We start from the raw sequence: 20,213 nt of genomic DNA, 5'->3' as shown, positions 1-20,213 counted from the left end.
TAAGCCTCAGGGAGGCATGATGTAATTTATCACGGCCATGGGGTGAGGCCAAGAAAAGCTCTGAGACTTAAGGCTCAGATGGAGCTTCCTGGTTGGTGCCCATGCAAAGGAGAGGGTAGAAAGTCTCTCTTGGGACATGGAAGCTCTGTTCTGTGGTCCCTCCAAAACCTCACCCTACTGTGTCTCTTCCTTTGTATCCTTTTTGGTTGTAACAGACCTATAGTAAGTATGGTATGTTGTCAGTGAATTCTGAGTCACTCCAGCAAATTAAACCCACAGGGGCAATGAGAGCTGGCAGGGGCTAGCATCCATTTGTTTGGCAGTGTAAAGGTGTCCTAATGTATGAGCACTAGTTTAGCTCTGAGTTACTTGGGGCAACTACTTAAACACCCATAAAAAGGTTTCATTTCAACGAAATTAGAAACTGGAAGATGTACATGAATAAGAGATTTTCACTACAATGCTGTTTTATACCAGCAAAAAAAAAAAAAAAAGGAAACTAAATGAGGAACATCTGAAATTGATTACATTATGCTATATCCATACAATGAAATACTACACAGCCTCTGAAATGTTCACAGCATACAGTGAGAGGTAACATGACCTCATTCCTGTTTTTCATGTACTGTGTATATATACTTATGAATAGATAAAAAAAAAAAAAAAAAGATAAGTAGGTATAAAACGAATGATTTTTTTAAAAAACTTTAATTTCTATCACCTACAGGAAACATCTATTAACTCTGTAATAAGACAAGTTTTTATAACACCGTTGACGTTTTCTATGCATTACATTAAACCCAAACTGAGAAATATTTAAATGTTCTCAATAAAAGTTGTCACCCATTACGATAAAAAAAACTCACTACAATTTACTTCTTTAGAGACCCTTTATGATGCTAATTGATCTATCCTGTTCCGTAAGCATTTAACTGACGGTCTTATTGCTATATCTCACATATTATACCTGATAGCAGTACGCAGAGTAGAGTGGCCTTCTTTTGGGAGACTACTCAAACTATCATGATATAATCCCTTCTGAACTACTGTAACTCTCTTGATTTGCTGACGTAGAATTACAGAAACATTGGGAAGACATACGTATATTTTTAAAAAGCGATTTTCAATTGCATCTTAATGAATGCTTATACCTACCACCCCCTCTCCTCAAACTACCATAGGAAATACAGTCAAAGAACCTGTTATTAAGCTGGCAGAATAAGGAAATTTGAATAAGAATTCCATTTTTATACATGATAGGTGGTTGCATGATTTCTCCATATTAACAGAGCACCCTATCTTTAACCAATTTCACAGTCAACTTCTATCTTGACTGGATTTCTATAAACAGTGCCAGCCTAAATAAACCAGGAACTAAAATAAAAGCAAACACCAGGGACTTCACCAATCTATTCCCATGGAATTTGAAGATGAAAGATATGCTATGACTCAGAAAGGCTTAGTGCCAGAGACAGGACTGGGAGAATGGTTTCAAAAGGACATCCTCCTTTCAAAGAAATATACTGGTACCAGCTGCTTTGAAGTTGACTCGTACTCAAGGCAACCCCACAGAAGTGTAAGGCATATTTATTTACTCAAGAAATAAATCAAGAACATCTATCATGTACCAGGCACTTATCTAAGCGTTTTAGCTGTTATCAGTGAGCAAGAGAGACCAAGATCTCTGTCCTTGTGAAGCTTATATTTTATCAAGGAAAAACATATAAACAGTAAATATGGTCTACAGTATATCAGAGAATTAATGCTATGAGGGAGAACGGGGTAGGCCTACCAAAAAAAGTGAGATTTGAGACTGTAAAGAGATGTGGTAAGTCAAACATATAGGATGGAAAGAGAATTCCATACAGAGGGCACACCCAAAGGCGGGAGTGTGTCTGCATTTGATGAAGAATAGCACTGGATCAAGAGTGAGCAAGGCAGAGAGAAGAGTAAAAGGTGAGATCAGAGACGTAACAGGGGCAAGTCATAAAAGGCCTCACAGATGAAGGTAAGGACTTTGGTTTTTACTCTGAAGTGAAAATGGGGATCCCTGAATGGTCTTAAGGAGAGCAATGACAAGCCAGCTTAGGGTTTTAAAAGATCCCTCCAGCTGTTGTGTTACTAATAGACTATAAGGAGGCAAGGGTAAAAAGCAGGGAGACCTGTTAGGATAATATCACATTAACTCAAGCAAAAGAAGATGTTGACTCAGAACACAGTCATTGCACTGAAAATGTTGAAATATGGAAAGATTCCAGGTACACTGTGAAGACAGAGATATACAGGTGAGAGAAAGAGTCGAGGTTTTTGGCCTGAAAAACTAGAAGAATGGAGTTAACAAATGATAGAGGTTTCTAGTGAAAAGGATTTGGCAGAGAAGATCAGAAGTTCAGTTTTTAACACGTTGCGTCTATTAGAAATCCGAGCAGACATGTTGAGAAGCTAACTAGATACAACAGTCCAAAAATGGTAGAGAAGTTTATCTCACATAAATGACACACAACGAAGATCCAACTTATGTATGAGTCCCAAAAATAAAACAAAGAAACTGTAACAACAAAAACAAAAAGAAAAAAACTACAAGAAAACTTTCCTGATGAGTGAGTGAGTGGTAAGGAAGGAGAAAGAAGGGAAGAAAGGAGGTCCTATTAAAAGAACTCACTACATTCCTGAGGAAAAATGACTTGAAGTGACCAACACCAATGCGTAATACTATTTTTTTAAAAACTTTTATAATGTTATGCACGGCCAGGCAAAGACAAAAGAAATCTAACTCACTTATAAAGAAAACCAAATTGACAGACTGTTAAAGCAAATCTTTATGCCCAAAGATAATTAACGAATATATTTCAAACACTCCAGAAAAGAATTTTATACCCAGACAAACGGGATTTCAAGCATTAAGCTGCAGACTGTTTTCCAACATAGTGGAACTCAAACATTGTTCCATAGCTCTTCCTCAGGAATTTATAAAAGAATGAGTTTCAGACAACTCAAATAAATGGAGAGTCTACATCAACATCAACAGTGTGGGAATTAGATTTTTATTTATCTGTAAAAAACTAATTGTTAGATAGGAGAAGTCATAGTCAATAATGGCTATGTGCTTTCAGCATTCTGGCTGTACTTCTTGCAAGACAGATTTGCTGGTTCTTTCAGGAGTCCGTGGTATATTCAATATTCACCAACACCACAATTCAAAGGCATCAATTCTTCCTCGGTCTTCCTTATTCATTCCTGGAGAAGGACATCATGCTTGGTAAAGTAGAGTCATCGAAAAAGAAGACGACCCTCAATGAGATGGACTGACACAGTGGCAGCAACAATGGGCTCAAGCATAGCAACGATTCTGAGGATGGTGCAGGACCAAGCAATGTTTCATTCTGTTGTACACACACTGACTATGAGTCAGAACTGACTCGACAGCACCTAACAACAACAACAACATGTGCTTTGAAAATGTACCTATAGCATGACTATCAAAAAATGAGGGAAAATAAAGAGATCATACAAAAAGTAGAATAAACTTGCTGACTGCCTTATACATATTAATTGGAAGTAAAAGAAAATTCTTTTAAATCAAATACTGATGAAAAAAGAGGTTACTAGGTAATTTCAATTAAAAAAAATCCCATTGCCATCGAGTCGATTCCGACTCATAGCAACCCTACAGGACAGAGCAGAACTGCTCCATGGGGTTTCCAAGGAGTGCCTGGTGGATTCAAACTGCCAACCTTCTAGTTAGCAGCCATAGCTCTTAACCACAACGCCACCTGGGTTTCCAGAAAGTAAGGAACTAACAGATAATAACCAAAAAAAATGGGTTAAGTGTACTATATAAAGGTTTTAATATAAAAGCAGTAGTTTCAGCAAAAATACAAGCTTCATAAACATCAAATAAAAATAAAAAAAAAAAAACTAAATGGAGTCAACATTTATTCTAAAGCAATGACAGGGAAGGGCAGAGCAGGAAAGCAAGAATGATGGAAATGGAACAACCAGAATGGAAATAATGAGAATGCTGACACAATGTGGAAAATAACCAATGTCAACTGAACTGTATGTGTAGCCAATGTTAAATGGGAACCTAATTTGCTGTGCAAGCTTTCACCAAAAAAGCAATATTTAAAAAAAAAAAAACTAAAACAGACAAAATGGATCATACAAAACATAAGATATATTCTTACACACACCTCACACTCAATTCAAAAAACTAGAAAAAGAACAAAAGAAAGCACCAGGGAGAAATCATTAAAGAAAAGGTAGCGTTGGATTCAGGAACATAAAAACAGTGCAAAACTTTGTAAAATGTATAGTTCACAATATTGTACCCATGTTAACTTCTTAGTTTTGATAATTATACAATGGTTATGCAAGATGTTAACACTGGGAGAAGAAAATACATGACCCTCTACTATTTTTGCAACCTTTTTATAAGTCTGAAAGATATTTAACATAAGGTTTTTCTTAAAACTTTGGGAAAAATGTTTTTCACCACTGGGGAATACTAAGTAAACCAACTCATTATTTTAAAAACAAGTACGTAAAGGCAAAGAGGCAAACATTTTTCCCATCTTTACTATGTGAATTCTAACACTAGGTAACCAAAGAGTTGATATGGGAAATGTTCTCTTATATATTCCAGCTATCAAGCAAAACGAGCACAATAAAATTAGAATATCACTTATTTTCTATCCCTAATAAATTAACAGACGTACATATTGATCAACGGTCACTAGTATCACAAAAAGAAAAACAGACATCATGTCTCCTGATAAACCACACTACATATGAAGGAGTGTTACTGTGTGTCTCAGCTATCTAGTGCTGCTACAACAGAAATACCACCAAAGGATGCCTTCAACAAACAGAATTTTATTCTTACAGTCTAGTAGGCTAGAAGTCCAAATTCAGGGCGTCAGCTCCAGGGAAAGCTCTTGCTATCAGTTCCGGAGAAAGGTCTTGTCATCAATCTTCCCCTGGACTAGCAGTGTCTCTGCACAGAAACCCCAGGTCCGAAGGACGTGCTCTGCTCCTGGTGCTGCTTTCGAAATTGGCTTAAAACATAATCAAATTTTGTAGATTGAGTCCCGCCTCATTAACGTAACCGTCACTAATCCCAGCTCATTAACAGCACAGAGACAGGATTTACAACACACACAGGAAAATCACATCAGATGACAAAATGGTGGACAATCACACAATACTGGGAATCATGGCCTAGCCAAATTGATACACATATTTTTGGGGGGCACTATTCAATCCATGACACTGTGGTAGCCAGCCAGCATGATGGCTCCCAGTGGTCCCACTTTCTGGTGTTCATACTTTTAACTAGTCTCCTCCCACACAGTTCTCAGGGTAAGTCCACGTAACCAAAAAAGTTATAGCAGAAATGGTAGGATAACACCTCTGGGGTCATTAAAAGGCATGCAGCTTTCCTTTCTCTGCTCAGTCAACTCTGGAGGACAACCAACAGCAATTTAAATGAGCCATCTCAGAAGCAGATCCTGAAGCCTCTGTCAAATCTTCAGATGACAACAGCCCTGGGTAACAGCGTGACTGCAATTCATGAGAGACCCTGAGCCAGGACCACCCAGCTAGGCCACGCCTAGATTCCTAAACTCATAAAAACTGTGTAAGATAATAAAGGTAGTTTTAAGGTGCTAAATATTGGGGTCTCCATATGCCTGTCAGTTTGTCATCCTGTGGTGGCTTGCATGTTGCTGTGATGCTGGAAGCTATGCCACCAGTATTTCGAATAACAGCAGGGTCACTGTTGATGGACAGGTTTCAGCAGAGGTTCCAGACTAAGATAGACTAGGAAGAAGGACCTGGTGCTCTACTTCTGAAAAAACTGGCCAATGAAAACATAATGAATAGCAGCAGAAATCTCTCTGGTATAGTGCCAGAAGATATGCCCCTCTGGTTGAAGACACTCAAAATACAACTGGGGAAGAGCTGACTCCTCAAACTACAGTTGATCTTAATAACGTGGATGGAGTCGAGTTTTCAGGACCTTCATTTGCTGATGTGCACAGCTCAAAATGAGAAGCAACAGCTGCAGACATCCATTAATAATCCAAATGTGGAATGTACGAACAATGAATCTAGGAAAATTGGAAGTTGTCAAAAATGATATGGAACTCATAAACAGTTATCCCAGGCATTAAATCCATAAAAAACCACTACCGGGGAGTCGATTTCAACTCAGAGTGACCCTATAGGACAGAGTAGAACTGCCCCATGGGGTTTCCAAGGACTAGCTGGTAGATTCCAACTGCTGACCTTTTGGTTAGCAGTCGATCTCTTAACCACTGTGCCACCAGGGCTCCATTCTAGGCATCAGTGTGCTGAAATGGACTGGTATTGGATATTTTGATTTGGACATCGTATGGTCTACTATGCCAGGAATGACAAGGTGAAGAGAAATGGTGCCGCATTCATCATCAAAAAGAACATTTCAAGATCTATCCTGACGGTGATACTATCCACACACCTACAAGGAAGACCAGTTAGTAGGTCTATGATTCAAATTTATGCACTAACTACTAATGCCAAAGATGAAACTGAAGAATTTTACCAACTTCTGCACCCTAAAATTGATCAAATGTGCAATCAAGATGCATTGATAATTACTAACAATTCAAATGCAAAATTTGGAAACAAAGGAGGAGGATCAGTAGTTGGAAAACACAATCTTGGTGATAAAGAGAATGCCGGAGATCACATGCCAGAATTTTGCAACGACGACTTCTTCACTGCAAATACTTTTTTTCAACAACATAAACTGCGATTAGACAAAGGTGGAACACCCAGGAACCAACTCAACTGTATCTGTGGAAAGAGATGATGGAGAAGCTCAATATCAACGGTCAGAACAAGGCACAGAGGCCGCCTGTGGAACAGACCATCAATTGCTCGTATGCAAGTTCAAGTTGAAGCTGAAGAAAATTAAAGCAAGTTCATGAGAGCCAAAATACAACCTTGAGTATATCCAACCTGAATTTAGAGACCATCTCAAGAACAGATTTGATGCACTGAACACTAATGACGGGAGACCAGATGAGCTGTGGAATGACATCAAGGATATCATATGTGAAGAAACCAAAAGGTCATTAAAGAAAGACAGAAATAAAGAAAAGACCAAAATGGATGCCAAAAGGGACTCTGAAACATGCTCTTGAACGTCAAGTAGCTAAAGCAAATGCAAGAAATGATGAAGTAAAAAGAGATGAATAGAAGATTTCAAAGGGTGGTTCAAGAAGACAAAATATTACAGCGGAATATGCAACGTCCTGGAGTTAGAAAACCAAAAGGGAAGGACATACTCAGCATTTCTCAAGCTGAAAGAACTGAAAAAAAAACTCAAGCCTCGAGGTCCAATACTGAAGGATTCTAAATGGAAAATACTGAATGACACAGGAAGCACCAAAAGAAGATGGAAGGAAAACACAGGTTCACTGTACCGAAAAGAATTGCTTGACGTTCAGCCATTTCTGGAGGCGGCATATTATCAAGAACTGATGGTACTGAAAGAAGAAGTCTAAGCTGCACTGAAACGAATGGCAAAAAACAAGGCCATAAAATATGAGTACGTGCAAATACGGATGAAACAAGATCACCCCGCTGCCATCAAGTGGATTCGGTCAGCCGCTGTAGCTCTTAACCACTACACCACCAAGGCTTCCATAAATTTTTGCATGACAAATTAAGTGATGATAATAAAATAAGTAAGTGGAGATACAGATGAAACAAGATAGGCCATAAATTAATAACTGGTGAATCTGAGTGATGAATACATGAGGATCGATATACTATTCTACTTTTTTATGTTTGAAATTTTCCATAAATAAAGTGGGAGGGGGAGGAATAATTGCTAAAAGAGGATCAAGAACATAACCTAAACCAGGGATGAGCATCTGAAGAGAATCTTCAGAGTACGAGAAACTCCTACCCAATTACTGCTGTGTCCCCTTCTCAAACTCTCTCCTGGAAACAATGATACAGAGTTCTTTTCACTGAGTTGAAAGAAGCTCACATGTGTCCTTTTAAATACAAAAACTAGTTATTAAAACAAACTGAAATTGCTAACTAAAAACATTTCAGGTATATTATATTCAAAATATCTGAAAGAAGTATAATTTCATCTTGTATAAAAATGTACAAGATGAGCTACATAAAACTTAATGAAGAAGACTGGGAAAGTAGCAATTTTTATGTAAAATTAAGCATTATTTGTCAAGGAAGTATAATTTCAGTACTATTTTTAAAATATTCTTAAAAGCACAGAATGTATTTGCAACAGATTTTAAATGCCCTAATATATGAAAATTATCAGTAAGAAAAAAATGAATAGCCCAAAAGAAAAGTGGACAAGCAATATGAAGAAGTTACCGAATAAAGAAATACAAATGCCCCTTAAACACTGGAAGAGGGGTTTAATCTCATTCCTAACATGAGATGCAAATTAAAGCTACAGTACAATGTACGTACCAGAGAATTCACTATAGCACTGTTGATATATGGCAACATCCTGCAAACAAACTCTCATCAATTAGAAACTGGTTAAAGAAACTATGGTACATTAATAAAATGACTCTGTATATGCTAAAACAAATCACACAGATCTATGTGTGTTGATATGGAACCATTTCCAAAATACACTGTTATTTGTAAGGAGTAAAATGCAAAATTGTTTTAAACATACCATAACATGTGCTCAAAGATCAAAGACCACAGCCTTCAGTATGGATTACACCTCAACATAAAGAAAACAAAAATCCTCACAACTGGACCAATGAGCAACATCATGATAAACGGAGAAAAGACTGAAGTTGTCAAGGATTTCATTTTACTTGGATCCACAATCAACACCCATGAAAGCAGCAGTCAAGAAATCAAACGACGCACTGCACTGGGCAAATCTGCTGCCAAAGACCTCTTTAAAGTATCGAAAAGCAAAAATGTCACCTTGAAGACTAACGTGTGCCTGACCCACGCCATGGTATTTTCAATTGCATCATACGCATGCGGAAGCTGGACAATGAATAAGGAAGACTGAAGAAGAATTAACGCCTTTGAACTGTGGTGCTGGCAAAGAATATTGAATACACCATGGACTGCCAAAAGAACAAACAAATCTGCCTCGAAGAAGTACAACCGGAATGCTCCTTAGAAGCAAGGAAGGCGAGACTGCGTCTTACATACTTTGGAAATGTTGTCAGGAGGGATCAGTCCCTGGAGAAGGACATCATGCTTGGCAAAGTGCAGGGTCAGCGGAAAAGAGGAAGACCCTCAACAAGGTGGATTGACACAGTGGCTGCAACAATGAGCTCAAGCATAACAACAATTTTAAGGATGGCGCAGGACCAGGCAGCGTTTCATTCTGTTGTGCATAGGGTTGTTCTGTTGCACATAGGGTCCCTATGACCGACGGCACCTAACAACCACAACAATGTGCACTTATAAAAAAGGCAGTGGATATATATATATATATATATATATATATATATATATATATATATATATGTTATGTACAGATAGATATGTTTGTAAATAAGCAGAAAAGAAAATGGTAAACACTGATTGCCTCTGATGAAGGAAGGAACTAGGAAATTAGAAGAGGAGGAAAACTTCACTTCCTAAGAGTCTGAATTTTTGTTAGCTATTTTTTTTTTTTTACGTACATGTATTATCAGTTTAAAAAATATGAAAAATGTTTTTAAAAAAAATCGGGAAAGAAATTTTCGGCATCATCTAACTCAGATGTCTCCAGAAGGTTAAATAAAATGCCCAAGACTATTCAGCCATGTCCAAAATGCAGTTCTGCTTCCCAAATCTCTACTGTCATGGTACTGACTGGTCTGCAAAACAAGCAACAGGCTTTGGAACCCAGATACTGAGTTCCGAGCACCTCATTGAGGACTGCAGTCTGAAACACTATCAACTGCGGCCTCCTGAAGTACAGTGAACTAGTCTTTTGTATCTTTAAGCAGAAGCCCTGGTGGCACAGTAGTTAAGCACTCGGGCTAACCAAAAGGTCAAAGGTTTGAACCCACCAGCTGATCCGCAGGAGAAAGATGTGGCAGTCTGATTTCCGTGAAGGATACAGCCTTGGAAACCCTATGGGGCAGTTCAACTCTGTCCTATAGGGCCCACTATGAGTTGAAATTGACTGGACAGCAATTGGTGCTGGTTTTGGTTATTTCGAAACAGGCAACATTATAACATAGAAGAGCTAATGTTTGATTCCAGCCTTTAGAAGTTCATCATGAACTCTAAGAGCCACAGACAGTAATCTTGGCCATGGCTCACACCAAGTGTAACCAAAAACCTCAACTCGCTGCTGGCAAGTCAATTATGACTCATAGTGATCCCGTAGGACAAGAGTATAACTGCCCCTACAGGGTTTTCAAGGCCATAAATCTTTACATGCAGATTGCCACATCTTTCTCCCTCGGCACAGCTGGTGAGTTCGAACAAAGTCCTTAATCATTGTGCCACGAGGGCTCCTTTCACAAAGTATAACTCTTTATAAATGTGCCAATTATAAATCTGAGCTGCACTCAAGGCATTTGGGGAAGGGAGACTTCTCCCTTTCCAATCAAAGGTGTTTCTCCTAAAAGCAGTATCACAGAAGCAAATAAATGTAGAAAACATGATTTCTTCAGCTTTTCTATGGCATAGCAGTTCCTCTGCACTCATACAGAGAAAAAAGAAAAATTAAGGTACCAAAGTTCTTGGTGTTCAACAGCTTGCAGTTCCATTTGTAATAAACATTAGTACCATTTTAAAAGTAAAGTAAATAATCTCACTAGCTGAAAATAGCTCCCAGGAATTCATTTAAATCCTCCTTTGGATTACTCCAGCCTCAAGCAATCTCTCCCTCCTCTAAACTCCAAAAGCAATTATTTGCACAATTTATTTGGCAGTTAATCCTGCACTGCCTTGTTAAAACTCTTTCATTATTCTCTGAAATGTTATTTAAATCTTCTCTACTTATCTAACTTTCATGTTTATTTCTCATCTTCCCAAATAGACTGTAAATTCCTTAAAAGAGATAGTCTTATATTGTTTTGTATATACACTAACACAGAGTAGCTAAGCACAAAGTAGATACAAAGATATTTGTTGATTTAAAAAAAAGGAAAAATAAGTTACATTAAGAAAATGTTTAAAGTCATGCCAGCTAGGAATCCTCAAGCCAGAGCTGATAGGATAATGTAGTATTTTGTTTTCCTGACTCTTGAAGCAGTGCAGGGTGGGAAAAGGGCACGGTCTGCCGCCTTGTTAGGCACTGCTGACTCTGACTCTCAGAGACCCCGTGTGACAGAGTAGGCTATAATCTTCACAGAAGCAGACCACCGGGTCTTTCTCCCAAGTAGCTGCTGGGTTGGTTCGAATCAACCCTTTGGTTAGCAACAGAGCACTTAATCATCGCGCCACTAGGGCTTCCTTACCTGGAATTTAAGAACCTCAGTTTGGATTCTCTTCCTTGAAGAGTCTGTGAACTTAACCATAAACTTCAAATTCTTCATCTCTAAAATGGAGGTAAAAGAACCTACCTCTAAAAGGTTTTATGATAGTTAAATGAGAGTGTGTATGTAAAACTATTCGTATTCTTTACTTTAGAAATTCTTAAGGTTTTTTCATGTTTTTATATTTATATAGAACATGTCATGCTATTGACAGTGTGCCATAGTTTAACTGACAGTTTTACATTTTCTTAGTGGTACATAAAATAATTAATTTTTTAAGTGACGGCATCTTAAATTTGATGAAATTTGGCAAAAGCTGGCATCCTCGTCAACGAGTGCTAAGCCTCATCTCCTCCTTCCTCCTTCACACCCGTTCACACACTATTTAACATGGATAGGAAACATCTCACCCAGCTGGAAATTGGGAATGTCACCAAATCCACTCAAGGTACTTACTGAAGCACTCTGGCACACAGTGTATGTTGAATAGATAGAAACTCTACGGCTGCTCTAAACGCATCCAACAAATACCTGACCACCTATTATGTGCTTGCTATTATTCTGGGCACTAAGAATAAACCAGTAGACAAAATATGTAACTCCCACTCCTCACAAAGTTGATGTTCTAGTAACACATCTCTCTGATGTCCCAGGCTCAAGAAAGGAAATGTCAAAATTCAAAACTGGGTCCACAAATTGTCCCCAAGATTGAAAATACTAAACCAGCCAAGAGAGATAATAAAATACAACACTACCGAGGCAAACCATTCGTGCAAACCTAATCAAAATGCAAAGTGAAGTCCTAGAAGCAGGCATGAAGCTTTTTACTGTTCGAAATTTAAGTCTGAGAAACGTAAAACAGCCAGAACAGATACTAAAAGTTTGAATTAAATAAAAATTAAAAAAAAAAAAGAGGGACATATTATCTTTAGTTTCTGGTAATAAAACATATTACATTCTTTGAAAAACAGGAATAATAATTTTGATTAAATAAATTTGGTGAGACATACAGCTCTTCTAGAAAGCAGAGCAATTAATTACATACAGCATCTTGTGGTGGGTACCAAGTGTCAAGCTGGGCAATACAGACAAAGAAGCTTCGTGAAAGAATCACAAAGATACATGCACACCCATGTTCACTGCAGCACTATTCACAGTAGCAAAAAGACATAAACAACCTAGGTATCCATCAACAGACAAATGTATAAATAAATTATGGTATATACACACAATGGAGTACTATGCAATGATAAAGTACGATGGTGACTCCATGAAATATCTCACAACATGAATGAATCTGAAAGGCATTATGCAGATTCTCTGTTAACCCAGAACTAAAATCATTCCCAGAGCCAACTCTTCAAAGATTAGACTGGACTATAAAATATAAAATAATACTCGTGAAGACTGTGCTTCTTAATTTAAGAAGATACACAAGACTAAATGGGCAGCTCCTGTCCAGAGGCAGGAGGAGAAGGCAGAAAGGGACAGGAGCTGGTTGGACGGACACAGGAAACCCGGAGTGGAAAGGGGGAGTGTGCTGACGCATTATAGGGATTCCACCTAGTGTCACATAACAATATGTGTGTAAGTTTTTGTACAAGACATTAACTTGAGCTGTAAACTTTCACCTAACGCACAATTAAAAAAAAAAAAAGAATCACGAGTTCAAATGAACAGGAAGAACACATCAAGGACAGAGCCAGCACTGAACCCCAGTGGGTAGTTTGACAAGAAAGAAAAATGAAACCAAAGGTTTCTAGCTGCTCAGGCCAAAAACTTGAGTCACCGTTGATTCTTCTCTCTCCTTCTCTGTCCCCACATGGAATCCCATCACAGAATCTTGTTGCCTCTGTCTTCAAATAGTACAGAATCTGGCCACTTCTTATCACCTCTACTGCACCAGAATGGTCTGAGCGAAGATTATCTCTTATGTGGATTACTACAATAACCTTCTAGTAGATCTCTCCCTGCTTCTTCCTGTGCCCTCCTATAGGCTACACTTCACAAAGGAGCTAGAGGGATCTCTTTAAAACTGAATTCAGTTTACTTTTTATCTGCTAAAACCTTACAGTGCATGTGCTTGTGTGTGTGTATATACAAGCACAAAAAAAAAAAAAAAACTGGAAAGATATACACAAAAGCTTTAATAATGGATGATAATCTATTTTCTTCTTTGTACTTCCCTGTATTTTTCATATTTTCCACATGAATAAATTACTATTATAATCAGGAAGAAAAAAACGCTTTAATTGGAGAGGAAAAAAAAAAAAAAAACCAATGATCACAGGATGATCTTTTTGGAAGAACCAAAAATAAAATAAAAAACCTGCAGTGGTTCCCCAATTGCTCACCAAGTAAAGGCTGAAGTCCTTACAATTGTCCACAAAGCCCTACCCAAACCTAGCGCCACCGTTACTCTCAGATTTCTTCTCTTACTACTTACCCCTTTGTTCACTGTGCACCATTCACACTGACTACCTTGCTGTTCTTCAAGAACACTCCTACCAAAGGGGCCTCTGCACTGACTGTTCACTCTGCACAGAAGGCTCACCCCGTCATAACCCCTTATATTCACTCCGCTTACTCCCTGGACTCTTTCCTCAAATGTTACTTTCTCAACTAAACTTAGGTGACTATCCACCTAAAATGCAAGCCTCCCAACACATACACACTCTCTTTTTCCCCACCCCACCCCAGTTCCCTTACACTGCTTTATTTTTTTCCCACAGCCATTCTGGTCACTACTGTATTCCTGTAAGAGCTAAAGAATAGCCTTCCGCATGGCATGGCTGCCTCAGTAAGTCTTCGTGGAATAAATTAAAGCCCAGAAGCAGGCAGGAGGGTTAAGGAATTGTGGAGGGTATGAGGATGTGTGTGTTCTGGGGACAGGGGAAGGATCTGATAGGAGCAGAGAATTCATTTGGAGCAAAGAAGCCTTCCAAAGACAAGGAAAAGGTCTGGTGAACAGTAAGCAACTAGGAAAAGTAGGGACTTGAAGGATGGGGAAGTTGACAAGGAAAAAAAAAAAGTTGTGGGCTAGAGGAAAGTTAGGCTGAGAGGGAATAGATACAACAAAGATAGGATGAGGGCGAGAGGGAAGTGTATGGAAAGGACAGGAACAGAGTTACAGACACAGGAAAGGTCAGGAGGAAGGATGAGACTACATGGGAGGAGCACATCACACGGAAAGGGCGGAGACCATTGTTCTAACACTGTTTTTGTTCAAATATAAAACCTAACCAAAAACCAAACCCAGTGCCGCCGAGTCAATTCCGACTCATAGCGACCCTATAGGACAGAGTAGAACTGCCCCACAAAGTTTCCAAGGAGCGCCTGGTAGATCTGAACTGCCGACCCGCTGGTTAGCAGCCGTAGCGCTTAAACACTACGACACCAGGGTTTCCAGCGTAAAACCTAACAGTCCTGAAAAATATGTATTTAATATGCCTTTACTTCCAATATGTAAATGAAATGACTTGAGAGTGTTAAAACATACAAAGATGCGTACATCTGATGCATTACCTTAAACCCTCAAGCTGCTCACTGCAGAAATGCATTAACAGTTTAAAAGGTTAATTTATAAAGCTTGAGCTTCTCAATAATCTCATTCCCTAACACCACTGTTGGGCAGTTGTCATGAAAGAAGGTAGAAGTAGGAGATTATGCTGTGTTTGTAATTAATTCTTCATCATTCTGCTCTTCCAATTCTCAGGACTGGAAAACTTGGACCACAGTCATTATGAAAACATAATGTTGTCTGCCTTTAAATCTAAAAAAGCCAAATAACACAATTATGAGGTTTAATATAAAGCCTACAGGCCTTTTGAAAAATTAACAGAAACCTGAAATGAGGTTAAAATGCTTCTTGAAACACACATACCAAATTAATATTGACCTTATACAAATCCTTTAAAAATCTGTTCTAATTTTCTGAGCATTCTGATACAGCATTAAAATTCTATAAAAATTTTGTATAGTGTAACTAAAAGAATTAGTGTACATATTTAATCCCAGATTCACAACAAATCCACTAAAATAAAAATAAAAATTCACTTAAAACAAACAGCTAGGCTTTATAGAATTTTTTTTTTAATAAATGTATAAATTCAGTGTTTATGGCCACACTACTCAGGAAGATATCAAACATACAGGACCTTAGAGGTGTGAATTTACGCGCTGTTCCCTAAAAGCTGGTCAGATGCCACTCTGTCACTGAGAGGGCAGCTTCACACCCCACTCGGAGGGCAGCTGCAGTCGCACTGAGTACCAGCAGCAGAAGCATGCCTGCATGTTACTATGGGAAACAGTGGAAAATTTCACAGGCTGACATCCAGAACGTCTGCGGTTCTTTTTCATATTTCTTTCTTCCTGCAAAGCCGTTATTAGACCAGTAGTTGGATTTTTTTTTTTTTTTAAGCTGGAAATTTCCACCAATTTTTTTTTTAACTAGCCTTCTTAAATGTAAATCGCAAAATGTTCCAAAATTCCAGCATGACAGAAAGAATAAATTCAGACAGAAAAGAAATTATTTATCTTCAAATTAGAGTGAGGAGTTTAATAAGTAAACTGAGGTGAATGTTATCCTTCCTGAGTAAGAAGGAAAAAAAAAAAGTGTCCAGGGAGATACTCAGGTTATTTAAGGTTACAATACTTTAATACTAAATGCGACGAAGAGCACATTGTGAAGCCAGTATTTTCTCATTAGCTTACAGTGCAAGCATTCAAAGGCTGATATGCTCAGTAGAAAAGGTAAGCATGGAAACCATGAAAAGACAAGATAATGTAATATAACTTGGTGAGAAATGAATTCATTCTATACTAAGGGAGGTAAGCCATAAAGACTGGGTTTTTCAATGAGGGTTAAAGAAAGAACAATGACAAAAGCTCACAGACAAGGTTCAGTGTTTTTAAGACAGGTTTTCTACCTTTTGATTAGGATTGTACCAGACCAATATATCTGATGTAATAATAAATTAGGAAATAGATGAGGATTTATTACTTCATTTTTATTAAAGAGATAAAAAAAAAATAAGGATTTAAAGTTCCAGACCATACGTTTTAATTTTAAAATGACTTAGTTAAACATAATAGAAAATAACTTATGCTTAAAAACTGATCTGCCCCAGATTAACAGTTTTCCATTTTTCTTTCCATTTATATGCATTAAGAAAGAGGATCTATAATACATGTTTGCATAACTGTTACTCAAGCTTTAAAACACTTTCCCAAAATATACATCTGACCAAGAACCTGGCATTAGTACAGAGACATTACTGATCACCAATTAATATCTGTACTACCAAATTACTGATCACCAATTAATATCTGTACTACCAAATTACTGATCACCAATTAATATCTGTACTACCAAATTACTGATCACCAATTAATATCTGTACTATGAAAGACTTCACTTCTTTCAGCTTAAGAAATGCCAAGAGCATGTTCTTTTGGTTTTCAAACTCCAGGTCTTTTGTACATTTCAATACTTTACTTTGTCTTCTCCAGCAGCCCTATGAAATCTTCTGTTCAACTCTTTTACTTCATCATGTCTTCCATTCCCTTTAACTAATCTACATTCAAGAAGAGCAAGTTTGAATCTCTTCCGAAATCCATTTTGGTCTTTTCTTTCTTTCCTGTCTTTTTAAAGCCCTTTTGCTTTCTTCATGTATGATGTCCTTTATGTCATTCCACAACTTCTCCGGTCTCCGGGCACATTAGTGTTCAATGCATCAGATCTATTCTTGAGACGGTTTCTAAATTCAGTTGGGTATACTCAAGGTCATACTTTGGCTCTCCTGGACTTGCTCTAATTTTCTTTAGCTTCAACTTGACCCTGCATATGAGCAACTGACAGTTTGTTCCACAGTCAGCCCAAGCCTTGTTCTGACTGATGATATTGAGCTTCTCCATCATCTCTTTCCATAGACGTAGTCAATTTGACTTCTGTGTATTCCACCTTTGTCTAGTCACAATTTATGTTTGTAAAAAAAGGTATTTGCAATGAGCAGATCATTGGTCTTGCAAATTTCTATCATGCGCTCTCTCATGTAGTTTCTACCACCGAGAACCGCCTTCTTAAACATTCTGCATCCCACTTTGAGAGTGGAGTCTGGGGTCTTAAACGCCACAAGCAGCCATCTAAGATGCGTCAATTGGTCTCAACCCGCCTGGGGCAAAGGAGAACGAAGAGCGCCAAAGACACAGGGTACTTATAAGCCCAAGAGAAAGAGCGCCACATAAACCAGAGACTACATCAGCCTGAGACCAGAAGAACTAGATGGTGCCCGGCTACAACCGATGACTATCCTGACAGGGAACACAACAAAGAGCCCCTGAGGGAGCAGGAGGGCAGTGGGATGCAGACCCCATATTCTCATAAAAAGACCAGACTTAATGGTCTGAGTAAGAGTAGAATGATCCCAGAGGTCCTGGTCCCCAGACCTTCTGTTAGCCCGAGACAGGAACCATTCCTAAAGCTAACTCTTCAGACATGGATTGGGCTAGACTATGGGATAGACAATGATGCTGGTGAAGAATGAGGTTTCTTGGATCAAGTAGACAAATGAGACTATGTTGGCATCTCCTGTCTGAAGGGGAGATGAGAGAGTAGAGAGTGTCAGAAGCTGGCCGAACGGACACAAAAAGAAATAGAGGGAAGGAGTGTGCTGTCTCATTAGGGGGAGAGCAATTAGGAGTATATAGCAAGGAGTTTATAAATTTTGTATGAGAGTCTAACTTGATTTGTGAACTTTCACTTAAAGCACAATAAAAAAATTTAAAAAAAGAACCTTCCTCTTTGTTTCCAACTCTTGCATCCAGTCGCTCGTAAAATTACCAATACATCAGGATTGCATGTTTGATCAATTTCAGACTGCAGAAATTGGCAACATTCTTCAATTTCTTCATCTTTGGCATTAGTGGTTGGTGTGTAAATTTAAGTAATAGTCCTACTAACTGATCTTCCTTGTACATGGATATTAAGCTATCACTGACAACGTTGTTACCTGAGGATAGATCTTGAAGTGTTCTGTCTGACAGTGAATGAGATGCCGTTCCTCTTCAATTTGTCATTCCCAGCATAGTAGACCATATGACTATCTGCTTCAAAATGGCCAATACCAGTCCATTTCAGTTTACTAATGCCTAGGATATATCTATCTTCAAGCGTTCCATTTCATTTTTGACAACTTCCAATTTTCCTTGATTCATACTTTATACATTCCACATGCCAATTAACAGACATTTGCAGCTGTTTCTTCCCATTTTGAGTTGTGCACATGAAGGTCCTGAAAGCTTGACTCCATCCATGTCATTAAGGTTGACTCTACTTTGAGGAGGCAGCTCTTCCCCAGTTGTATTGTAAGTGCCTTCCAACCTGAAGGGCTCATCTTCTAGCACCAGATCAAACAATGTTCCGCTGCTATTCATAAGGTTTTCACTCACCAATTTTTTTTTTTACAAGTTGATTGCCAGGTCCTTCTTCCTACTCTTGGTCCAGAAGCTCTGCTGAAACCTGTCCATCGTGAGTGATCCAGCTGGTATTTGAAATACTGGTGGCATAGGTTCCAACGTCACAGCAACATGCAAGCCACCACAATACGACAATGTGACAAACTGACAAAATGGTACAACCACTTAGGTAAGCAGTTTCACAATTTCTTAAATATACACTTACCATATGATACAGCAATTCTAACTCCTATGTGTTTGTCTAAGAAAATGAAACCATATGTTCACACTAAGACCTGTATTCAAATGTGCACAGCATCTCTATCCATAATAGCCCCCTCCCCCAAGGAAAAAAAACTAGAAACGACACGAACAACACTCAGCTGGTAAATAAACTGTAGTATATCTCTACAATGGAATATTACTCAGCAATAAAAACAAATGAATTGTTGATACATGTAAATAACATTGATAGGATAATTCTTAAAGTATTAAGGCCAAGCTAAAGAAGCCTGACATACTACAGGATTTCATTTTTGTGGAATTCTAGAAAAGGCAAAGCTATATCGATACAACACAGATCAGCAAACCTATAACTAACATTTTTCTTAATGGTGAAAGATTAAATGCTACCCTGAAGATTTTAAACAAGGCAAAGAAGACCATTCAATTAGAAGCACTAGCCAGTGCAATAAAGCATGAAAATGTACACTGATTGAAAAGGAAAAAATAAAATGGTCAATATTCACAGACAAAAAGAGCATCTAAGTAGACTATCTTAAGCAAACTACACAAAAGCTTCTAAAATTCATAAACAAGTCAAGCAAGGTTACAAGGTATTAGGTGAATATACAAAAATCAATTTTATTTCTATATACTACCAACAAACTACTGGAAATTGAAATTTTAAAAACAGTGATACTTAAAATCACACTAAAAAATATAGAATACTTAGTGATAAATTTGACAAAAGCTGTGTAAGATCGCACACTGGTAACTATACCATGTAGTTATCAGTACTGAGAGAAAGATAATTAGATAGACATGGATAAAATAATGGAGAAATACATTATGTATTCATGGATCAGAAGATGAAATATTATTAAGATGTCAATTCTCCCCATATTGACCAACTGAGTCAATGCAATCACAATCAAAATGCCAACGGAAATTTTGCAGAAATCAACAAATTATTTTGGTACTTACATGGAAATCCAAAAGACCTTTAATAGCCAAAAAAATTTTAAGAAGAACAAAGTTGGAGGATTTACACTATCT

At 38.0% G+C, this 20,213-nt stretch overlaps 1 protein-coding gene across 15 annotated transcripts in view; it reads right to left on the bottom strand.

Moving 5' to 3' along the window:
• Positions 1-20,213, bottom strand: part of NCOA3 (nuclear receptor coactivator 3) — a 129,428-nt gene that overhangs the window by 93,074 nt on the left and 16,141 nt on the right. For 2 of the 15 annotated variants that reach the window (XM_064276168.1, XM_064276170.1), the window contains one exon: positions 4,886-5,057. The exons of the other annotated variants lie outside the window; for them this stretch is intronic. The gene's annotated coding sequence lies outside the window, so the exon portion shown is untranslated. Of the gene's footprint in view, positions 1-4,885; positions 5,058-20,213 lie in introns of those variants that run through there. 15 annotated transcript variants of the gene reach the window in all.

The sequence above is a fragment of the Loxodonta africana genome, chromosome 24 (assembly GCF_030014295.1).
Source record: "Loxodonta africana isolate mLoxAfr1 chromosome 24, mLoxAfr1.hap2, whole genome shotgun sequence".
In the NCBI taxonomy this organism is placed as follows: domain Eukaryota; kingdom Metazoa; phylum Chordata; class Mammalia; order Proboscidea; family Elephantidae; genus Loxodonta; species Loxodonta africana.
The sequence above is the reverse complement of the archived record's forward strand: the minus strand, read 5'-3'. Positions and strand labels throughout refer to the sequence as shown.